Raw genomic sequence first — 19064 nt, 5'->3', positions numbered from 1 at the left:
CCCAAACAACCAGGAAGAGCCATCCCTCCATCCACGCTTCCCTTTACACAGGCTTTGTTTTTCTTCACAGCACCTGTCACCCCTGATATTTTATCTGGTCTCATTTGCTTATCCCCTTTCTCCATCACTGAACCCTACAGGCTTTTGTTTCTAGACACATACACTTTGCGTGAAGGTGCACTGACTAGTGCTCAAGGTTATTCCTCAAACGCGAGACAGATTTCAGAATTTCTCATTAAAAATATATAATAGATGAGTAGATGGGGAAAAAGCTAACTGGGGGATGTGAAGTCTTAGTTAGAGCTGGCATAGGAAGGGGAGGAGATTTTTCCCTGAGAGGCGAAAAATTCTGTAAAAAACCTATGGAAATTGATCTTCTGAATACAATATAAAATTGTAGAGTTTCAATGATATTTGCAATGTTCATTTTGAGAAAATTAGTCATGTTATTTCTTTGTTCCCCAGTAGTCATCTCCAGCATATGGAAACAGGAAATGATACACAAATTTCAGAATTTTTTCTTCTGGGATTTTCAGAGGAACTAGCATTACAGCCCCTCATATTTGGAGTTTTTGTCTCCATGTACCTAATTGCTGTGTTTGGGGACCTGCTCATCATCCTGGCTGTAGGCTCTGACTCCCACCTCCACACACCCATGTACTTCTTCCTGGCCAACCTGTCCTTTTCAGACATCTGCTTCATCTCCACCACCGTCCCGAAGATGCTGTGGAACATCCAGACTCAGTGCAAAGTCATAACCTATGCAGGCTGCATCACACAGATGTATTTTTTCATACACTTTGCAGGATTAGAAGTCTTTCTCCTGACCGTGATGGCCTATGACCGCTTCGTGGCCATCTGTCACCCCCTACACTACACGGTCATCATGAACCCCCGGCTCTGTGGGCTGCTGGTTCTGGTGTCCTGGATCATGTGTGTCCTGAATTCCTTGTTACAAAGTTTAATGATGTTGTGGCTGTCCTTCTGTACACATTTGCATGTCCCCCACTTTTTCTGTGAACTCAATGAGATGCTCCAGCTTGCCTGTTCTGACACCTTTCTTAATGACATGGTGATATATCTTACAGCTGTGCTGCTGGGTGGTGCCTCCCTGGGTGGGATCCTTTACTCTTATTCTAAGATAGTTTCCTCCATACGTAGGATCTCATCAGCTCAGGGCAAGTATAAGGCATTTTCCACCTGTGCGTCTCACCTCTCGGTTGTCTCCTTATTTTATTGTACGAGCCTAGGAGTGTACCTCAGCTCTGCTGCTACCCAGAGCTCACTCTCAAGTGCCACAGCCTCGGTGATGTACACGGTGGTCACGCCCATGCTGAACCCCTTCATCTACAGCCTGAGGAACAAAGACATAAAGAGGGCTCTGAAAAGAATCATTGGCGTTCCAGCAATGCATGGGACAATCATCCTGAGGCCAGAGATGGGCCCATGATTGCAGGGCTCAGAGCCTCAGAGCCAGGAACTTCTAATCTTTGATCAGTCTGGGGAAGTAGAACCTGCTCCTTCTATTTATTTCCTGGCATTTCCGTTTGTGTGAATTCAACTTCTCTATACATTGAGGTAACTCACTTTATCAAGCTTCTGCTTGGTCTGATATACCATTTCATCTTTCTCCACTTTCATACCTTCCCAGTGGTTTCCCAATTGTTGGATCACAAATGCCTGGAAATTTCTGTATCTTACAATGGGCAAGTTGGTCTCCTTAAAAATAATTTCATTTCAAATGATTTCTACCATGCCACATAAATTTTCCCTAATTTTCCCCAAAGAATAATCCCAAGGTGGGTTATTCATGTGGAAAAACACTACACTTGGCCCCTAGGCCCTCTACATAATTTTCTTGTAGATGAAAATACAAAACCACTGCTTTCACCTGGAGTCTGTCAATCTCTTTTAAGACCCTTCCTTAAGAACTCTTTGATGATGTGGACTCTAGCAAGGGTCCATTTAAGCATCAGACTATTGACACCAATGCTTAGGTAGGAAACCCCAGGCATTTGCTTATGCCCTTGGGCTTGTGGACATTCCCACAAGTGTTTCCTTGACCAGAGCGTATGCTGTGACTGCCTTGGCCTTTGGGTTCTTATTTGGGTCACAAGACACACCTCAGCAACACCCACCGGAGGACTCTAAAAACACAAGGTTCATTGCTCACAAACGTTGAGGGCACATGGGATTCCCAAAGGCCATTCAAGGAGGTCTCAGAGAGGGAGAGACTTTAACAGGGAGGAAAGAGAGCACTATGAAGGATCTGGCTTTTGGGGGGTCCATGGGGGGAGTGACTATGTTTTTCTGGGCTCATTTTTTATGGATGAATTTAAAACACGAGTGGAGTTAGAGGATGGGCCGAATGGGCCAAGGAGAGGGGGAATGGAGTTATGGAATGAACAATGATGAGAATGGAAGACACAGTGTGTGGAATATAGTCATCGATGATGTACTAGGGGTATAATAGGACAGGTGTCAGTACACCTGTGTGAGCCCCGCATAAAGTACAGAGAAGGTGAACCACTGTATTGCAGACCTGAAACTAAGGTAACATCGTGTGTCAACTACACTCATGTAAACAGTTAAAGAAAAAGAATAATAAAATATTATCCCCCAGTACTCAAAAATAACAATAGCAAAAACCAGACAAAAAGCCCAGTAACGGAATGTGGGCACCGAACGGGAAAAGCGGGGTCACTCACAGTTGTTACCTAGATTACCAGGGCTTTCTAATGGGGGGATTTGTGGGAGGGGGGCCTGCATGTTTGTATAGTAACTGAATCATACGCCTGCCAATGTGTTAATATGAATGGTGGTCTTTGAAATGGATGCCTCAGAAATCAAAAGCCTAATGTCAGGCAATTACTGTACAAACAGGCTTCTGTGTCTCACAACTGGACTCTGTTGTTGTTGTTGTTGTTGTTTTTCTGTTATTCAGCCCGGCGTCCAGGGGCCTATCATAGCCTCTGGCAAAAACTGATGAGCAAATATGTACCTCCCCGTGGAGTCAACATGGAAAGACAAATTGGAATAAACAGATTGATCTAATATGTTCTTGGTGTCAGAGGAGACCATAAACCCGAGGAGGCAAAGCACCCATTGTGTTCCTATGCAAAATATTTCTTTTTCATGCGCTGCCTCCATTTATTGAAGCATGGAGGCTTTTGTCCGCAGCTGAGGTGGTTTGTTCACTGAGGTACGGGGTTGCTTAGTGTCTTCTGTTTTATCTCCGAATTCGCTTCCCGTTTCTTCTGAAAGCTTTGCAACGCTACCTACTACATGAGTCTTCCTACTGTCGCATGAAATAGGTTCCTTTTCCCAGTATTTGTCACAAATGATGGCAAATGAACAGTATCAGCCCCACCCATTTCGTGCCTCCGTCCTGCCCTGAAATCTCTCCCACCTGCACGACCAGAGGATGCTTCACACGAGAGCTGGGTGTCCTGCTGGCATGTGGCTCAGGGTCCCCAGTTGTTCTGCACAAACGTGCATGTCCTTCAAACTCTCCCAGTTACCCAGAAGGGAGCCCACTTGTTCGTAACGTCGTGGGAAATAAACTTGAATCACAGAACGATCATGAGTGCTCTCCTCAACGTCAGATCATTTGCCACAAATAAAAATCAGCACATCTTCTAAGTGTCTAAGGTCCGTTCGCTTGGGTTATTGTGTCAGTCAGCTACTGCTGTATAACAGGCGGTCCTTGTCAAATGACATATCATAATACCTTTACAATCAAACGGAATCATATGCTGGGGAGCGTTTCTGATCTCTGCCGGGCTCCTCGTGGGTCTGGGGTCAGGTGTGAATCTCTACATTGTGTTTCTCAGGCTCATGCATGGTGTTGAGCTTGGCTGTAGTGCTCTTCTGTCTTCAACCGATTTATGGTCAGATACGGTTCCCATATGGAGGTTAATCTTCTTCTATTACAGAAACAAGTTTCTTTCTCCTGTGGTTTACTTAAATTTAATTCCATTGTTTGTGCATCCATACTAATGATTTCCTCCCCATTAGAAGTGGTATCTCCTAATCCTCTTAAGTGAGAATCTACTACCTGTGCTCTGGATCCTACCCTTACCCATGCACCATCAGATTTTTTTTCCACTGAATTAAATCATCGGAGTGTAATTACACACTATAACCTGCATATGTAAAGTGTATACTTTGGTGAATTAAAGGAGCCACATGCAAACGAACAGTAGATGTTTCAAGTTTCTTGTTGTGTATGATTTAAGACTGTAACATAACCTTGAACTGCTTTACTGGGTAATTTCTTTTTTTAAAATTTATTTATTTTGAGAGAGAGAGAAAGAGAGAAGGAGAGGGAGAGAGAAAGTGCAGGGGAGGGGCAGAGAGGAGAGACAGAGAATGTCAAGCAGGTTCCATGCTGTCAGCCCCGACGTGGGACTTGATCCCAAGATGTTAGGTACTTTCTAAAATTGAAGCATCCTGAGCCTCAGTCTCCTTATTTCTGAAGGCAGAATGGCATACTGAACCATGTGGAGGTCGTGAGAATGAATAACATGTGTGGAACTTCCTTTGTAACTCAGAGAAATCATTTGAGGGTAAAAGGTTTGTCGTGTGTGTGTGTGTGTGTGTGTGTGTGTGTGTGTTTATATCCAATTTTCTTTCAAATAAGCACACTCACCACACATGTACACACACAGATGACTTGTGATTTCGTCTTTTATGTTGAAAGGAGGTGTGAGAGACCGTTGGAGAGGATAGCACGGAACAGATGAATGGTTGAATTAACATGAAATAAAAGGATGCAGAAATACAGACACAAAATCTTTTTTTTTTTTTTTTTTTTTTTTTAATTTTTTTTTTTTCAACGTTTTTTATTTATTTTTTTTGGGACAGAGAGAGACAGAGCATGAACGGGGGAGGGGCAGAGAGAGAGGGAGACACAGAATCGGAAACAGGCTCCAGGCTCCGAGCCATCAGCCCAGAGCCTGACGCGGGGCTCGAACTCACGGACCGCGAGATCGTGACCTGGCTGAAGTCGGACGCTTAACCGACTGCGCCACCCAGGCGCCCCATACACAAAATCTTAAATTACAAAGGGTGACCTTAATTTTGATCACGGGTTCCTTTTCCGGACTTGCAGCCTCAAAAGCCTTGTAGTCAGACGACACTCACATTTCTACCCCGAGGAAATCACTGTACCAGATGATGGGGCAGAATATATCCAAATATATTTCATTTTTTTCCTACTTACTGTGGGTTCCTCACATGTCAACCTTTTCCCGGGGAAGATGATGAGTGAATTCAGAGTCTTAAACTCAGTTTCCTCAAATAATTGTATTGACTATGTCAGTATGAGAGTTCTACCGCTGCTGTAAAATATCTCCACACTAGCTGCTTAAAACATACACACCTTTACAGTTCTGGAGTCAGAGCTCGGAAGGAGTCTTATCGGGCTAATAGCAAGAAGTCTGCAGGGTTGACTTCCTACTGGAGGCTCAGGGGAGAATCTGTTTCCTTTCCATTTCCAGTCTCTGTCGCCGGTCACCTGCATTCTCTGGTCATGGCTCTCTCTCCACCTTCAGAGCCAACAGGGTAGCAGTTTCAAAGTCTCTCTGACACCAACTCTTTTGACTCCCTCCTCAACATTTGGAGGACTGTCGTGACTACCTGAGTGCCACCTGGACAATCACAGCTAATCGTTGTATCTGAATGGCAGCTGATTGGCAGCCCTGTTCAATCGCCTACCTTGATTCCCTGAGCTCTAGAAAATACCATGTTCCTAAGCACTGATTACGATGTGGACCTGCTTGGGAGGCTCCTCCTCTGTCTTCTAAAAAGTCTTTTGCAAAAGTGTATTGTTTTCAGGTGATTTGACTAGTTTATACATTATGCTCTGTCACCATGAGAGCAGCGACTGTCTGTCCCCGGGCTGTACCATTACAATAAATTGGCCGCATTCCTTATGCTGGGCCTTTTATTCCCATGACTTGTTTGTCCCATAACTGGAAGCCCGCACCTCCCACTGTTGTAACCTTGTGTGTCAACTGTACTAAAACTATTACAAAATAATAGACACATGAAAAAATCAAAACCCGGGTGTATTATTTCGTGTCACACTAGTGCCTGCCTATAAAAGAAACAAACACAGAATTGACACAGCCTCTAGAAGGAGGGATACACTATTCCCTCCAAATTACACGCAACGATGATTTTTTGTATAGGAGATCTCTGAAACTACCTACATCTGTCTCTAACACAGGATCACACCCTTGCTAACCAAAGAGTGGTACACGGACTGGAACTTGCACATAAATAACAAGTGAGAGCTTGTCAAAAATGCAGAAGCTCTGGGCCACCCGGGGACTATCACTCAGATGCTGCATTTGCAGCAGGATCCGTGTGGATTCATAAACATTTGTAGACCATGTGAGGTTGGAGAAGGGCTGGTCTAGAATAGGTTTTCTCACTTGTTCACCAGACCTTTGGGACAGCTTAAGTCTATTTTTGGAGGCTGCTTTCTTGTGGACGAGGTGTTTAGCAGCATCCCTTCAGACGTCACCAGACATCCCCAGGGGAAAATTCATTTCTGGTTGAGAACCACTGCCCCCAAGCTTGAGAACCAGAAGCATCCCGACAGAATCCCACTCAAGGCCCACATCCTTGAGCACTGACTTCGGGCAGGTCACCAGATGCCACCAAGCACATTCCCGCCTGGAGAATGGACTTTAGAAATGGAGTTTGTCAGGGACGACACGTTTACAAAACATTGAATTAAACATTCCCTGTAAATGCTCGATACAGGTGATAGCATGTGCAAAGACCTAAGTATATCTCTTATAATTAACAAGGCCTTTATAAGTGGGGCTAAGTGACAGCTTTTAGCTTGAGATAAAGTAAGAAAGTCCTAATTGCAATGGCAAACGTATCTTGAACCCAATGTGCGTAGTGCCCAAGGTTTATTATCAGAAGAACCAAGTTCTGCACCTCATTTAAGAGAAGAGTAAACACGTCTGGAGATAGCTGGGTCCCCACCGCAAGTCAATGCTTTGAAGATAAAGGGACCTAGTCCAGGCAGGATCCCTCAGTCTCAGACCTGGAGGAAACCGTAACTGGGAGCTAAGATAAGGTGCTGGCAGATTTACTCACCAGGAGGGAGGCAAGTTCAAGGAAAAGAGTAAAGAAAACCCAACTGGATTCACTACTTGTAAACTGGTCTCTTGGGAACATGATTCATTAGAGAAATTTCCTTTGTGTGCAAAAGTGTTCCGCTTGGGAACTGTGCTGGAGTAAGAAGAAGGAATATACCTAATGAGCACATACAGGGACCTTTAAATACCTCCTGGTCTCCTGTCTGTCAGCCCATGCAACCTTGCACAGGAAGGGGCATGGTTCTGAACCCTAGTTCTGGCTGAGGACTGATGTTTCACTGCCTCCTGCTGTCTCAGGTGAGGGCAGAGCTTTAGTCCCTATCATCTGCTATCCAGGGAAGAATTCAGGCTTCCACAAGGAGACCTTCCCGTCAGACACCCCAGCCAGGTGAGTCCAACAGCCCAGTGGACCGTGGGTGAGAGGGTCAGAGAGAATGGAAGCCAAGATCATTAACTGTCACCACTTGAGAGCCAATCCAACGTAGCCCGGAGCAAGTGGTCACGGTGTTTGTTTGCTTAATTAAGTAATTCATGTATTTATTCAGTGGCTGTGTCAGTTTCAGAGGGAGTGCCATTCACACTCTTGAAGATCTTTCTTATTCTTTATCATTCAATCGCTATTATGGCCGTGCTAGAAAAACTATGTTGAGATTGTTAAATTCAATGTGTGTTTCTAATCGAGTATAATTTTGTCCCCCAGGGGACATTGATCAATGTCTGGAGACACTTTGTCTGTCAGGCTGGAGAGGTCACGCACAGAGGTCACAGATGCTCTGAACATCTTACAGGGCACAGGACGCTCCCCACCACAGGGCAGGCTCTGGGCGGGATGGGTGCAGAGACTGGGAAACTCCTGGTTAAAGAATGTCTGTATCTGTAATACAGCTGCTTTCAGGTTCTGCCTTCAACCTTGTAACACTTACTCTTAGGCCAACAAATTCAGAATAACCCTTTGGCTCCTTTTTGAAAGTTTCAACCACAAACAACATAACAGCCCTGTAAGTTTTTTTCCAGACTGCTGGGTGAAGGAGACAGTTCTTGTTATTTTCCTAAATCTTGTTATTTTCCTAAACTATCCCTCAGTTTCAGCCAAGGTCATATGTTTGATGACCGTCTGGTTGGTTTTATTATTATTATATGCCCATAGGTTTCTCTCTCTGTCTCTCTGTCTGTCTCTCTCTCTTTTTTTAAAACACTATCAGCATTTCAAATGATTTCCTGAGATCATTGTTTCTCAATTGATTTTTGCAACATATTTTGATCATAAAAATTTTTAATTTTATTTAAATAAATCTATCTTCCTACTTCTGAGATTATGGCTTTATTTAGTGGGTTTGCTCACCTGTGAATGTTATATGTAGTTTCCTTGATGTTCTGCTATATTGTATGGTTACACTTACACTGGGGTCATAATCCCTCTGAATTTTTGTGAAGTGTCTGAGGAGGGGACCAATTGCATATTCTTCCACATAGATATCCATTGCTGCCAGCACTGGTTTAGATATTCATTTATTCTAGCTGTTATATACCAGTTCAATCTTTTCCAACTAAACAGAAATTAAACCTTGTGAACAAAGAAGGTGAAATCCCTTCACTAGCGTATGTTTCTGTGTAGCACCAAGGACAGAGAACAATAATATAAATATACGGATGGCATCATGCGGTCAAGCATAATCATATGAAACAAATTATTTGGTACAAAAGTGGACTGTCGTGATGTCGGGAGCATTTACAGAGCATGGTCTGGGGAAGCCTCTGTCCACTGGCTGACATACAGAATGAGGATTCGAGGTGCCCTTTGGGTTTGTGAAAAAGAGACCAATACCCAGAGTCCAAGAGTATCAATGAGAGGACGTCACATAGGGAAGGGAGACGAGTGCCTGGGTGGCTCAGTGGGTTAAGAGACCTCTTCTTGGTTTCGGCTCAGCTCAGATCTCACCGGTCATGAGATCCAGACCCTTGTTGGGCTCTGTGCTGACAGCATGGAGCCTGCTTGGGACTCTCTCTGTCCCTCCCCTGCTTGTGTTTGCTCTCTCTCTCTCTCTCTCTCTCTCTCTCTCTCTCTCTCTCCCTCCTCCCCTGCTTGTGCTTTCTCCCTCTCTCCCTCCCCTGCTTGTGCTCTCTCTCTCTCAAAGAAATAAACATTAAAAAGCGAAAGGGATAACAGGGCTGCCCTCACCTGCTGGCAGCCCCCATGAAGATGAATTGCCCAAGTGAAAGCAAAGTCTTCCGTGGTTGACCTTGTAACTGTGCACCTTGCAGCCAATCGTGTGTGCTTCCTTTTGTGAAGTGTTGGCTTATCCTCTTGCTCATTTTTTCCCTTGGGCCCGCCATATGTAAGGTGTTTGACATTAGGAAGATTTCAGCACTTTCGTCTTTGGGGGGACGTAAATGTGTTCTCACATAGTTTTTGCTGGGCATCAGGGGAGGTGGTCGGGTGCAAAGCTGCCAGAAGCGAGGAGGTTACTGGTCGTCACAGTCCCTCGGGGACCCCCTGAGCTTACTGGATCCTTGCTCTGCTGTCCTAGACTCTGGGTCTTGTCTAGCAAGGGAAGATTATAATGCGAGTGAGGCTAATGTCAGGGAGGAGACCAGAGCCCCAAGAAAGTGTCCTTGCTCTGTTTTCATTAGGATCAGGAGGCTTACAGGCTTGATGGGTGTTCACAGAGACAATGGAACCGTCCATATTAACCCCTGGGTGTGGGGGAAGCGGGGCTTTGAAGAGGTGTGGTGTTAGGGGTTTGGGTCAATGCAAAACAAATCCTGGGACCAGGCAGAAGGTTGTTTACAGCAGACATGAGGCCCACCTCTGTTTACCTAAACTGGCCTAGGGGCAAGCCAGACAAAGCAGGCTCCTAGGGGTCATCAAGGCACCTTTCTTTTGCTAATTAGCTCCCTTTGGGGCAACTTCCCCTTGCTGAGGTCTACAGCTCTGTTTACCCATTTACCTAATTTTAGTCCTTCCTTCCTGGAAAGCAGCTTTCTGCTATTGTATTCAGTTGGGGGGCATTTCAGTCCTGAATACCTAATCTTTTTCCCTCATTTTGGATGCTTCTGTGCAGAGATTTCCCATTCCTATACTTTTGTCCTATGGTGGGGACCTTTGCCCTGTTTACCTAATGTTGGATGCCTTCATCCTGTGTCTCTTTATGCCTTGTTAATGCATCTGTGCAAGCTCAGGGAATTCCTAAGCTTATTCCCCACAGTTCCCCCCTTTTGTTTTTCTCGGTTCTTCTAGTTTCGTGTTCCAGGACTGTCATGATGAGCTCCTGGTCCTTCGTTTGCTGTCGGAAGGCTTGGAGGGTGATTCCGCAAAGACACAAAAAGAGCCTCAGTGGAAGCATTCTGCTTCCCAGAGTTATCCAGAATTTGAGATGAGTGTTGGCTGTAAGTGAGAAAGGATTTAGGTCGCGTCACATTGCCCAGGAATCAGCCCGTTCATTTTTAAGCTGATCTTCTGCATATTGTAGCTGTCGGCACAAGGTCACATCTAGATTTTCTATATTGTTAGAGTTGTAGGAAGAGAAGACACTGCAAAAGTGTGTCTGGACAGCGTCCCAAGCTTGGGAGTGATTATAAGGAATGCCAGCCATGCAAATATGCTGGTAGTTAGGGTCGCAGGACAGTTTAGAGCGGAGGGACAAGGCCTTCTGTCTTTTTCCAATAAATTCCACTGACGCCTGAAGAGCTTCGAGGCGGGCCAGAACTTGTTTATCAATGGAAATCTGGCTTATAAATTCTTTCGTAGTGTTGACCATAAATTTATTAAGGACACGGGCTGTCTGGATAGTATGATGCAGGCTGAGTCCAGCTACAGTGGCAGAAGCGATAATGCCTGCTGCTGCCAGGATGCCCGTGATTAACAGGCCAACAAATCATTTCTGCCTTGCAGCTGAGTGCCAGTGTTGAACAAGCTTGGAAAGAGCTCCTAGTCCCAATGGATGCGTATAGGGCTCAGAGCTATTAACAGGTAACCAGGCCGAGATGCGCTTAAGTGCTAGTAAAGAGGAGATGTTTAATTGGGTGATATTATCATTACTTATGCAGGACATGAGCCAGCCCTGGGAGGTAGAGATATTATAATTATTTTCTAGTTGTTTGATCTGTAAAGTGGAGGTAGCAAAGAGAAGGTAGGAAGAAGGGATACAAATAGTGGTCCCTGCAAATTGATGGTTGTGCAGGGAGGCCCAAGTTATGTTAATATGTCAATTTACATAAATTTCACCTTGGCTAACAGTATGAATGAAGAAGGGAAGGCCTAGCTTCCAAAGATTAACAAGCCCAGGTCCTTTTAACTTCCTTTTATGTGCAGAAATTATAGGGCCAGACAAGCCTCTGTCTTTCAAAACAATATTCTCCCTACTAGGCTGGCCAAAAGGTACGGTCTTATTACAGTATTTTGTTTCACGATGTCCTCTAGGACCCCTGTCAATAATAGTTCAATTGCCCCAGCGAAGATTATGCCATTTCTCCATAACAGGTTGTCCAGGGAGAATGTTCCAGGGATGGTCTGAAAATTTGAGAGTAGAGCAAGCTAGAACATTAGGAGTGTGAGATACGTTTGTTTGTTTGTTTGTTTGTTTGTTTGTTTGTTTGTTTGTTTTTTTGAGGTATATGAAGCTTGTGGCTGAGAAGGAGGTAAAATTGTCTGGCCTTGTAGAGGTTTTGGGCTGGACATATAAAAGCCAGCTGATTTTTAGTTGGAGACAAGCAGATAAGTTGCTAAGTTTAGTAACACACACAGGAGGTGCTGGAGGAAGCCACCATCGAGGTCTTGGCATAGAAAGCCAATGGTCTTGTTCCGTTTGGAAGGGCGGGTTAAGATTGGCTCCTCCCAGGAACTCAGTGTCATAATGGCCAATAGGAATATCCCAGTCCAGGAGTGTTAGGCTGTCAAATATAGGTGGGTCAAGGAGATGAGCCCAATATGAATACTGAGGTTGGCTTGGACAAATGAGAGCAAGGAGGGGAATCAGGGTTACACATATCAAATTCCTGTTAGTGATGGAAATCATGGCCATCAGATGTGGATCAGGGTATATGCAATGTAATTTTCTTGTAAGAGGATGCCGGTAGACAGACGTTTAAGGCCTCCCCATGTTCTATCAGGGGCAGGGATTTGTGTTTGTGCAGTGGCTTCAGGATGGGGAGTCCACCAAGAGGCTTCTTCCATCTTGAAGAAGGGGGGCAGTGGCTGCTCATTCAGAATCATTCTCTGGATGCCCTGGCTCATGGGAAGATATCCCGGGTGTCTCCATCATGCCACGGTAAGCCTTCACCAACCGAGAGGGAATCCACAGAAGTCCAGAATCTGAAAGTACGCAAGCATATCCTCGACCACAGGTGAGAAGTCGAGTGGGCCCAGTCCGTGTGGGCCCCCGTTCGGGGGGTTTGTGTAGCGCCATAGGGTGAGAGGGTTTATCTGGTTTTGAAGAATGTCACTCAGCTGTAGTTAGTCCTCGAGGATTAAGATTTAAAAAGTGAAGAGTAATCATAGCATGATCAAGAAGGAGCTGAGGTTGTCATGCAGACTGATGAGGTTTTTTGGGGTGATAGTGGGGCTCGTGGGGTCTGGAGCCGACGACCAAGAAGGAATTCTCGAAGACGTCTTTTGTGCCAAGAAGTGATTTACTGAGGCATGGGGACAGGACCCTCGGGCAGGAAGAGCTGCCCAGGGACCATGAGGAGAGACTGGTTTTGCACTATGGAGCTGGGGGAGGTAAGGTCCAGGGGGAGTTTCCAGTGAGATTTTCATATGCTAAAGACAACTCCCAGGTTACTGGAGGCCTAGCCGGTGTCAAGTGAAGATAGTTCTTCCCTCTAGCAAAGCAGTAAGACAGCAAGGAGTTCCTGGAGAAACGTTTTACTCTGCCAGCCTCACGTATTTGTCAGTGGGCTGCAGGGTGTAAGGAAATGGAGTTCTGTTAGCCATTTCCTTCTGCCTTTGTTTCCCCCATCACTGTGGAGGGGTGATGGAGACTCAGGTCCTGCTGGACTGTGACCTCCATCAGTTAACCCTCTGTTTACCCCTTTCCTTTGTCCTTGGGCAGCGGGAGTGCCCACGGAATATCACACACATCCCACCTGGTTGGGAGGGGATGTTTGCGGCCGGTCAGCTTGCCTTAGGCTCCCTCATCACAGACAGCCAGGGGCCTCTCCCCCTTTTGGTTTGTGTAACATGCTTTTCGAGTGTATGATGTGCTCATTTTACAATTGCTTGGCCTTGCGGATTACAAGGAATGGCTGATTCCAACCAAGGCTTCAGTAAAACAACTTAAAAGGGCACGTTGTCCTTTTTTCCCCCCTTTTAGTTAAAATTTTATTTATTTATTTATTTATTTATTTATTTATTTATTTATGTGGATCCTGAGAAACTTAACAGAAGACCATGGGGCGGGGGGGGGGAAGGGGGAAAAAAAACTTACAGAGAGGGAGGGAGGCAAACCATAAGAGACTCTTAAATACTGAGAACAAACTGAGGGTTGATGGGTGTGGGGGAGAGGGGAAAGTGGGTGACGGGCATTGAGGAGGGTACCTTTTGGGATGAGCACTGGGTGTTGTATGGAGACCAATTATAATCATAATAAAATAAATTTGTTTATTTAATCTGCAATAAATATGCCAATTATTTCTTTAATTTATAAGACAATAAGTTATATTTAATGAAAATTATTTATTTATCTATAAAATATAAATATATATTTATTTATAAATAAACATGTTTATGTATTTGTTTATTACCTTTAACAAACACGTATTTTCATTTTTTAATCTTTCTTACATATCTCTTACTTTTTTATATACGAAGTTACTTATTTCCATCAACCTTAATAACATTTAGCAGAATTTTAACTCTTAGAAACCTTTCGTCTCCATTGAAAATTAAATAGTAACCAACTGTGAATTGTCTGTTACATCAGAAATTTTTTAGGTGGCCGACTTATGAATCCATTAAGCATAATGCATGTTTTTTAATGGATTTACCTGTTCTTAGTTTTTTTTTTCTTTGCCATAAGAAGTCGGAAGCATAAACCGTGTTTAGCAAGCAATGTTTCAGCGTTCTGTTTGATGTGGAAGAGGCCTAAATGTCGGATGAACTTAATTCAATTTATCCTTTGAGCAAAACGCTAAAGTTTTAGGTTGCCAAAGACGCTGAAAGCTATTTTAACAATTACCCATGAAAACTGTGAGACAAAGTTAACTATTACTGTAAGTCGTCCTTTTGCTAACAAATTGGAACAGAGATCACAGGAGCTTATTTGGCCTTCAGTAAGCCTCAGTAGAATAAAGTTTTAATATTTAATTTTAATAATTTAAAAGACATGTCTATCTTAATTACATTTTATCTGTGTATCCCCCCAGTCCCCCCCTCCCCCCCCTCCCCCCCCAGGATACCGGAATAGCAGTGTCAAAGTTCTGCATAGCAGGAGCCACACAAGCAGCATGAAACTCTTGGGCACAGACAGCATACTGGGCTGGGGTCAAAATGATGCTCATAAGAGAGCCCCAGTCCCAGGCACCCATGGAATAAGTACCCCAAGTATTTTCTAAAATGTCGATTGTAATAGGGCTGTGATGGACATACAGCTGAACTGATTTTTGCAATTCTTTTGCTACTGGAAAGAGCAGGCCTTCATGGACCTATTGCTTACTTTGCCTGACAGCGGGAAACCGCTGGAACTTACCGGCCTTACGGGCTTCCTTAAAGTACTTTCGCATTGAGGTGAGGACTTTATCAGAACCGGTCGGTGAGGTTTTTAGAGGCTCCATATCTTCCCACCCTTTTGGGAGAGGAGGAGTATCTTTTGGGTGTAAAGGCACCGAAGGCACAGGTTGACTATAAAAAGTTCAGGTTTTTCCTCTTTTTTGGGTAATTTTACATCTTTAATCTTTCTTTTAAATTATTTTTTTAATGTTTATTTGTGTTGAAGGAGAGAGAGAGAGACAGAGCATGAGCAGGGGAGGGACAGAGAGAGAGGGAGACACAGAATCTGAAGCAGGCCCCAGGCTCTGAGCTGTCAGCACAGAGTCTGACATGGGGCTTGAACTCATGAGCCGTGAGATCATGAACTGAGCTGAAGTCAGACCCTTCACTGACTGAGCCACCCAGGAGCCCCTGGGTAAGTTTACATCTTTATCTACATCCTCTGAACTCAAGGGCAGTATGGACAATGGGCTAAGTGAGGATTACCTTTGGGGGACATTAACCCCCTCAGAATGCCCAGCTTTAAATGTTTTCCCTACTTGTTCCCAAATATCAAGTCCTTGGGACTTAACAAGTACCTTGTTTTGGGAACCAAGGGCAGTGTTGCTGGGTAATCATTCGTTATTTAAGGAGTGCTTTCTGATTGAGGATAGTGTCGGCCACCTTTCCCAATGATTATAAAATACGAATGTATTGTTCCTGTTTTGGGGAGAGGGAGTTTCCTATAATAAATCTCTCAAAAGTTCCGCAGCAGCAAATCGTAATATAGTTTCGCTTTATCTCTTACCTTGTCAGGAAGAGACTGTAACCCCGTGCATTTTTCTTGGAGCTCTTTAGTCGTTCCGCGGGTCCTGCAGTCCTTGAGTTGCACCGCCTCCTGGCCACCCCGGGTTCTGCCCACATCAGCCTATAGTCCTCTTGACTCTGATCATGTCGGGGTCACCATCTGTCAGAGACTCTGGGTCTGGAGTTCTCTCTTGTCCAGCAAGAGAGTGGATGCAGGGTTAAAATGCAAGAGAGGCTAATGTCTGGGAGGAGACAAGAGCCCCGAGTAAAGGTCCTTGCTTCATTTTTATTAGGATCAGAAGGTTTACAAGCATGACGGATGTGCACAAAGAGACAATAAACCATGAACATTAACTCAGGTGTGTGAGGGAAAGGGGGCTTTGAAGATATCCTGGCACTGGGCAAGTGGTTGTTTACAGCAGACACGAGGCACCACCTCTGTTTACCTAAACTTGCCTTGGGCACAAGACAGAGCGAGCTACCTTGGGGTCAATAAGACACCTTTCTTTTGCTAATTAGCTTCCCTTGGGGCAACTTCCCCTTGCTGAGGTCCATAGCCCTGCTTACCTGTTGACCTATTTGGGTCCTTCCTTCCTGGGAAAGCAGCTTTCTGCTATTGTACTAAATGGGGGGGGCATTACAGCCCTGAATATCTAATCTTTTTACCTCATTTTGGATGCTTCCATGCTGAGTTTTCCTATTCCTATACTTTTGTCCTATACTGGGGACCTTTGCCCTGTTTACCTAATGTTGGATGCCTTCATCCAGTGGCTTTCTCTTTCTTTATGCCTTGGTAACTCATCGGTGCAAGCTCAGGGAATTCCTAAGCTTATTCTCCACACTCTGCCTCATCCATTTCACTCACCATCCCTATGTCTTTCCACTTATTAAACAAATGTATGTATGCATATATGTGTATATATATATGTGTATATATACATACATACATTTGTTTAATATGTTTAATACATATGTTTAATATGTATATATATATACATTTGTCTTCAATCTAGTTTATTTTTTTAAGTTTTCTTCAATTTAATTTTTTATTTTTTTTAAATTTACATCCAAATTAGTTAGCATATAGTGCAACAATGATTTCAAGAGTAGATTCCTTAGTGCCCCTTACCCATTTAGCCCATCCCCCCTCCCACAACCCCTGCAATAACCCTCAGTTCGTTCTCCATATTTATGAGTCCCTTCTGTTTTGCCCCCTCCCTGTTTTTATATTATTTTTGTTTCTATTCCCTATATTCATCTGTTTTGTCTCTTAAAGTCCTCATATGAGTGAAGTCATATGATTTTTGTCTTTGACTGACTAATTTCATTTAGCATAATACCCTCCAGTTCCATCCACATAGTTGCAAATGGCAAGATTTCATTCTTTTTGATTGCCGAGTAATACTCCATTGTATATCTACATACCACATCTTCTTTATCCATTCATCCATCGATGGCCATTTGGGCTCTTTCCATACTTTGGCTATTGTGGATAGTGCTGCTATAAACATGGGGGTGCATGTGTCCCTTCCAAACAGCACACCTGTATCCCTAGTAGATAAATGCCTAGTAGTGCAATTGCTCGGTCATAGGGTAGTTCTAATTTTAGTTTTTTGAGTAACCTCCATACTGTTTTCCAGAGTGGCTGCACCAGCTTGCGTTGCCACCAACAAAGCAAAAGAGATCCTCTCTCTCTGCATCCTCGCCAACATCTGTTGTTGCCTGAGTTGTTAATGTTAGCCATTCTGACAGGTGTAAGGTGGTATCTCATTGTGGCTTTGATTTGTATTTCCCTGATGATGAGTGATGTTGAGCATTTTTTTCATGTGTCGGTTGGCCATCTGGATGTCTTCCTTGGAGAAGTGTCTATTCGTGTCTTTTGCCCATTTCTTCACTGATTATTTGTTTCTTGGGTGTTGAGTTTGATAAGTTATAGAATTTGGATACTAACCCTTTCTCTGATATGTCATTTGCAAATATCTTCTCCCATTCTGTCGGTTGCCTTTTAGTTTTGCTGATCGTTTCCTTCGCTGTGCAGAAGCTTTTTGTTTTCATGAGGTAGGTCCCAGTTCATTTTTGCTTTTGTTTCCCTTGCCTCCAGAGTTGTGTTCAGTAAGAAGTTGCTGTGGCCAAGATCAAAGAGGTTTTTCCTGCTTTCTCCTCGAGGATTTTGATGGCTTCCTGTCTTCTATTTAGGTCTTTCATCCATGTTAAGTTTATTTTTGTGTCTGGTGTAAGAAAGTGGTCCAGGTTCATTCTTCTGCAAGTTGCTGTCCAGTTTTCCCAGCACCACTTGCTTAAGACACTGTCTTTATTCCGTTGGATATTCTTTCCTGCTTTGTCAAAGATTAGTTGCCCATAGGTTTGTGGGTCCATTTCTGGGTTCTCTATTCTGTTCCATTGACCTGAGTGTCTGTTCTTGTGCCAGTACCATACTGTCTTGATGATTACAGCTTTGTAGTATAGCTTGAAGTCTGGGATTGTGATGCCTCCTGCTTTGGTTTTCTTTTTCAAGATAGCCTTGGTAATTCAGGGTCTTTTCTGGTTCCATATAAATTTCAGGATTATTTGTTCTAGCTCTGTGAAGAATGTGGTGTTACATTGATAGTGATTGCATTGAATATGTAGATTGCTTTGGGTAGTATTGATATTTTAACAATATTTGTTCTTCCTATCCAGGAGCATGGAATCTTTTTCCATTTTTTTGTGTCTTCTTCCATTTCTTTCATAAGCTTTCTATAGTTTTCAGTGTATAGATTTTTCACCTCTTTGGTTAGATTTATTCCTAGGTAGTTTATGGTTTTTTGTGCAACTGTAAATGGGATCAATTCCTTGATTTCTCTTTCTGTCGCTTCATTGTTGGTGTATAGGAATGCAATCGATTTCTGTGCATTGATTTTATATCCTGCAGCTTTGCCAAATTCATGAATCAGTTCTAGCAGTTTTGGTGGAATCTTTCGGGTTTTCCATATAGAGTATCACGTCATCTGCGAAGAGTGAAAGTTTGATCTCCTCCTGGCCGATTTGGATGCCTTTTATTTCTTTGTGTTGTCTGATCGCAGAGGCTAAGACTTCCGATACTAAGTTGAATAACAGTGGCGAGAGTGGACATCCCTGTCTTGTTCCTGACCTTAGGGGGAAAGCTCTCAGTTTTTCCCCATTGAGGATGATATTAGTGTTGGGTGGTTCATATATGGCTTTTATGATCTTGAGGTGTCATCCTTCTATCCCTACTTTCTTGAGGGTTTTTATCAAGAAAGGATGCTGTATTTTGTCAAATGCTTTCTCTGCATCTATTGAGAGAATCATATGGTTCTTGTCCTTTCTTTTATTGATGTGATGAATCACGTTAATTGTTTTGTAGATATTGAACCAGCCCTGCAACCCAGGTATAAATCCCGCTTGGTCATGGTGAATAATTTTTTTAATGTATTGTTGGATCCAGTTGGCTA

General features: G+C 43.7%; 1 pseudogene; it reads left to right on the top strand.

Annotated features, from left to right (window-relative positions):
• Positions 1-407: 407 nt before the first annotated feature.
• On the top strand, positions 408-1450 carry LOC144613889 (olfactory receptor 7A17-like; annotated as a pseudogene).
• Positions 1451-19064: the final 17614 nt, after the last annotated feature.

The sequence above is a fragment of the Panthera onca genome, chromosome A2 (genome assembly GCF_046562875.1).
Source record: "Panthera onca isolate mPanOnc1 chromosome A2, mPanOnc1 haplotype 2, whole genome shotgun sequence".
In the NCBI taxonomy this organism is placed as follows: domain Eukaryota; kingdom Metazoa; phylum Chordata; class Mammalia; order Carnivora; family Felidae; genus Panthera; species Panthera onca.
The sequence above is the reverse complement of the archived record's forward strand: the minus strand, read 5'-3'. Positions and strand labels throughout refer to the sequence as shown.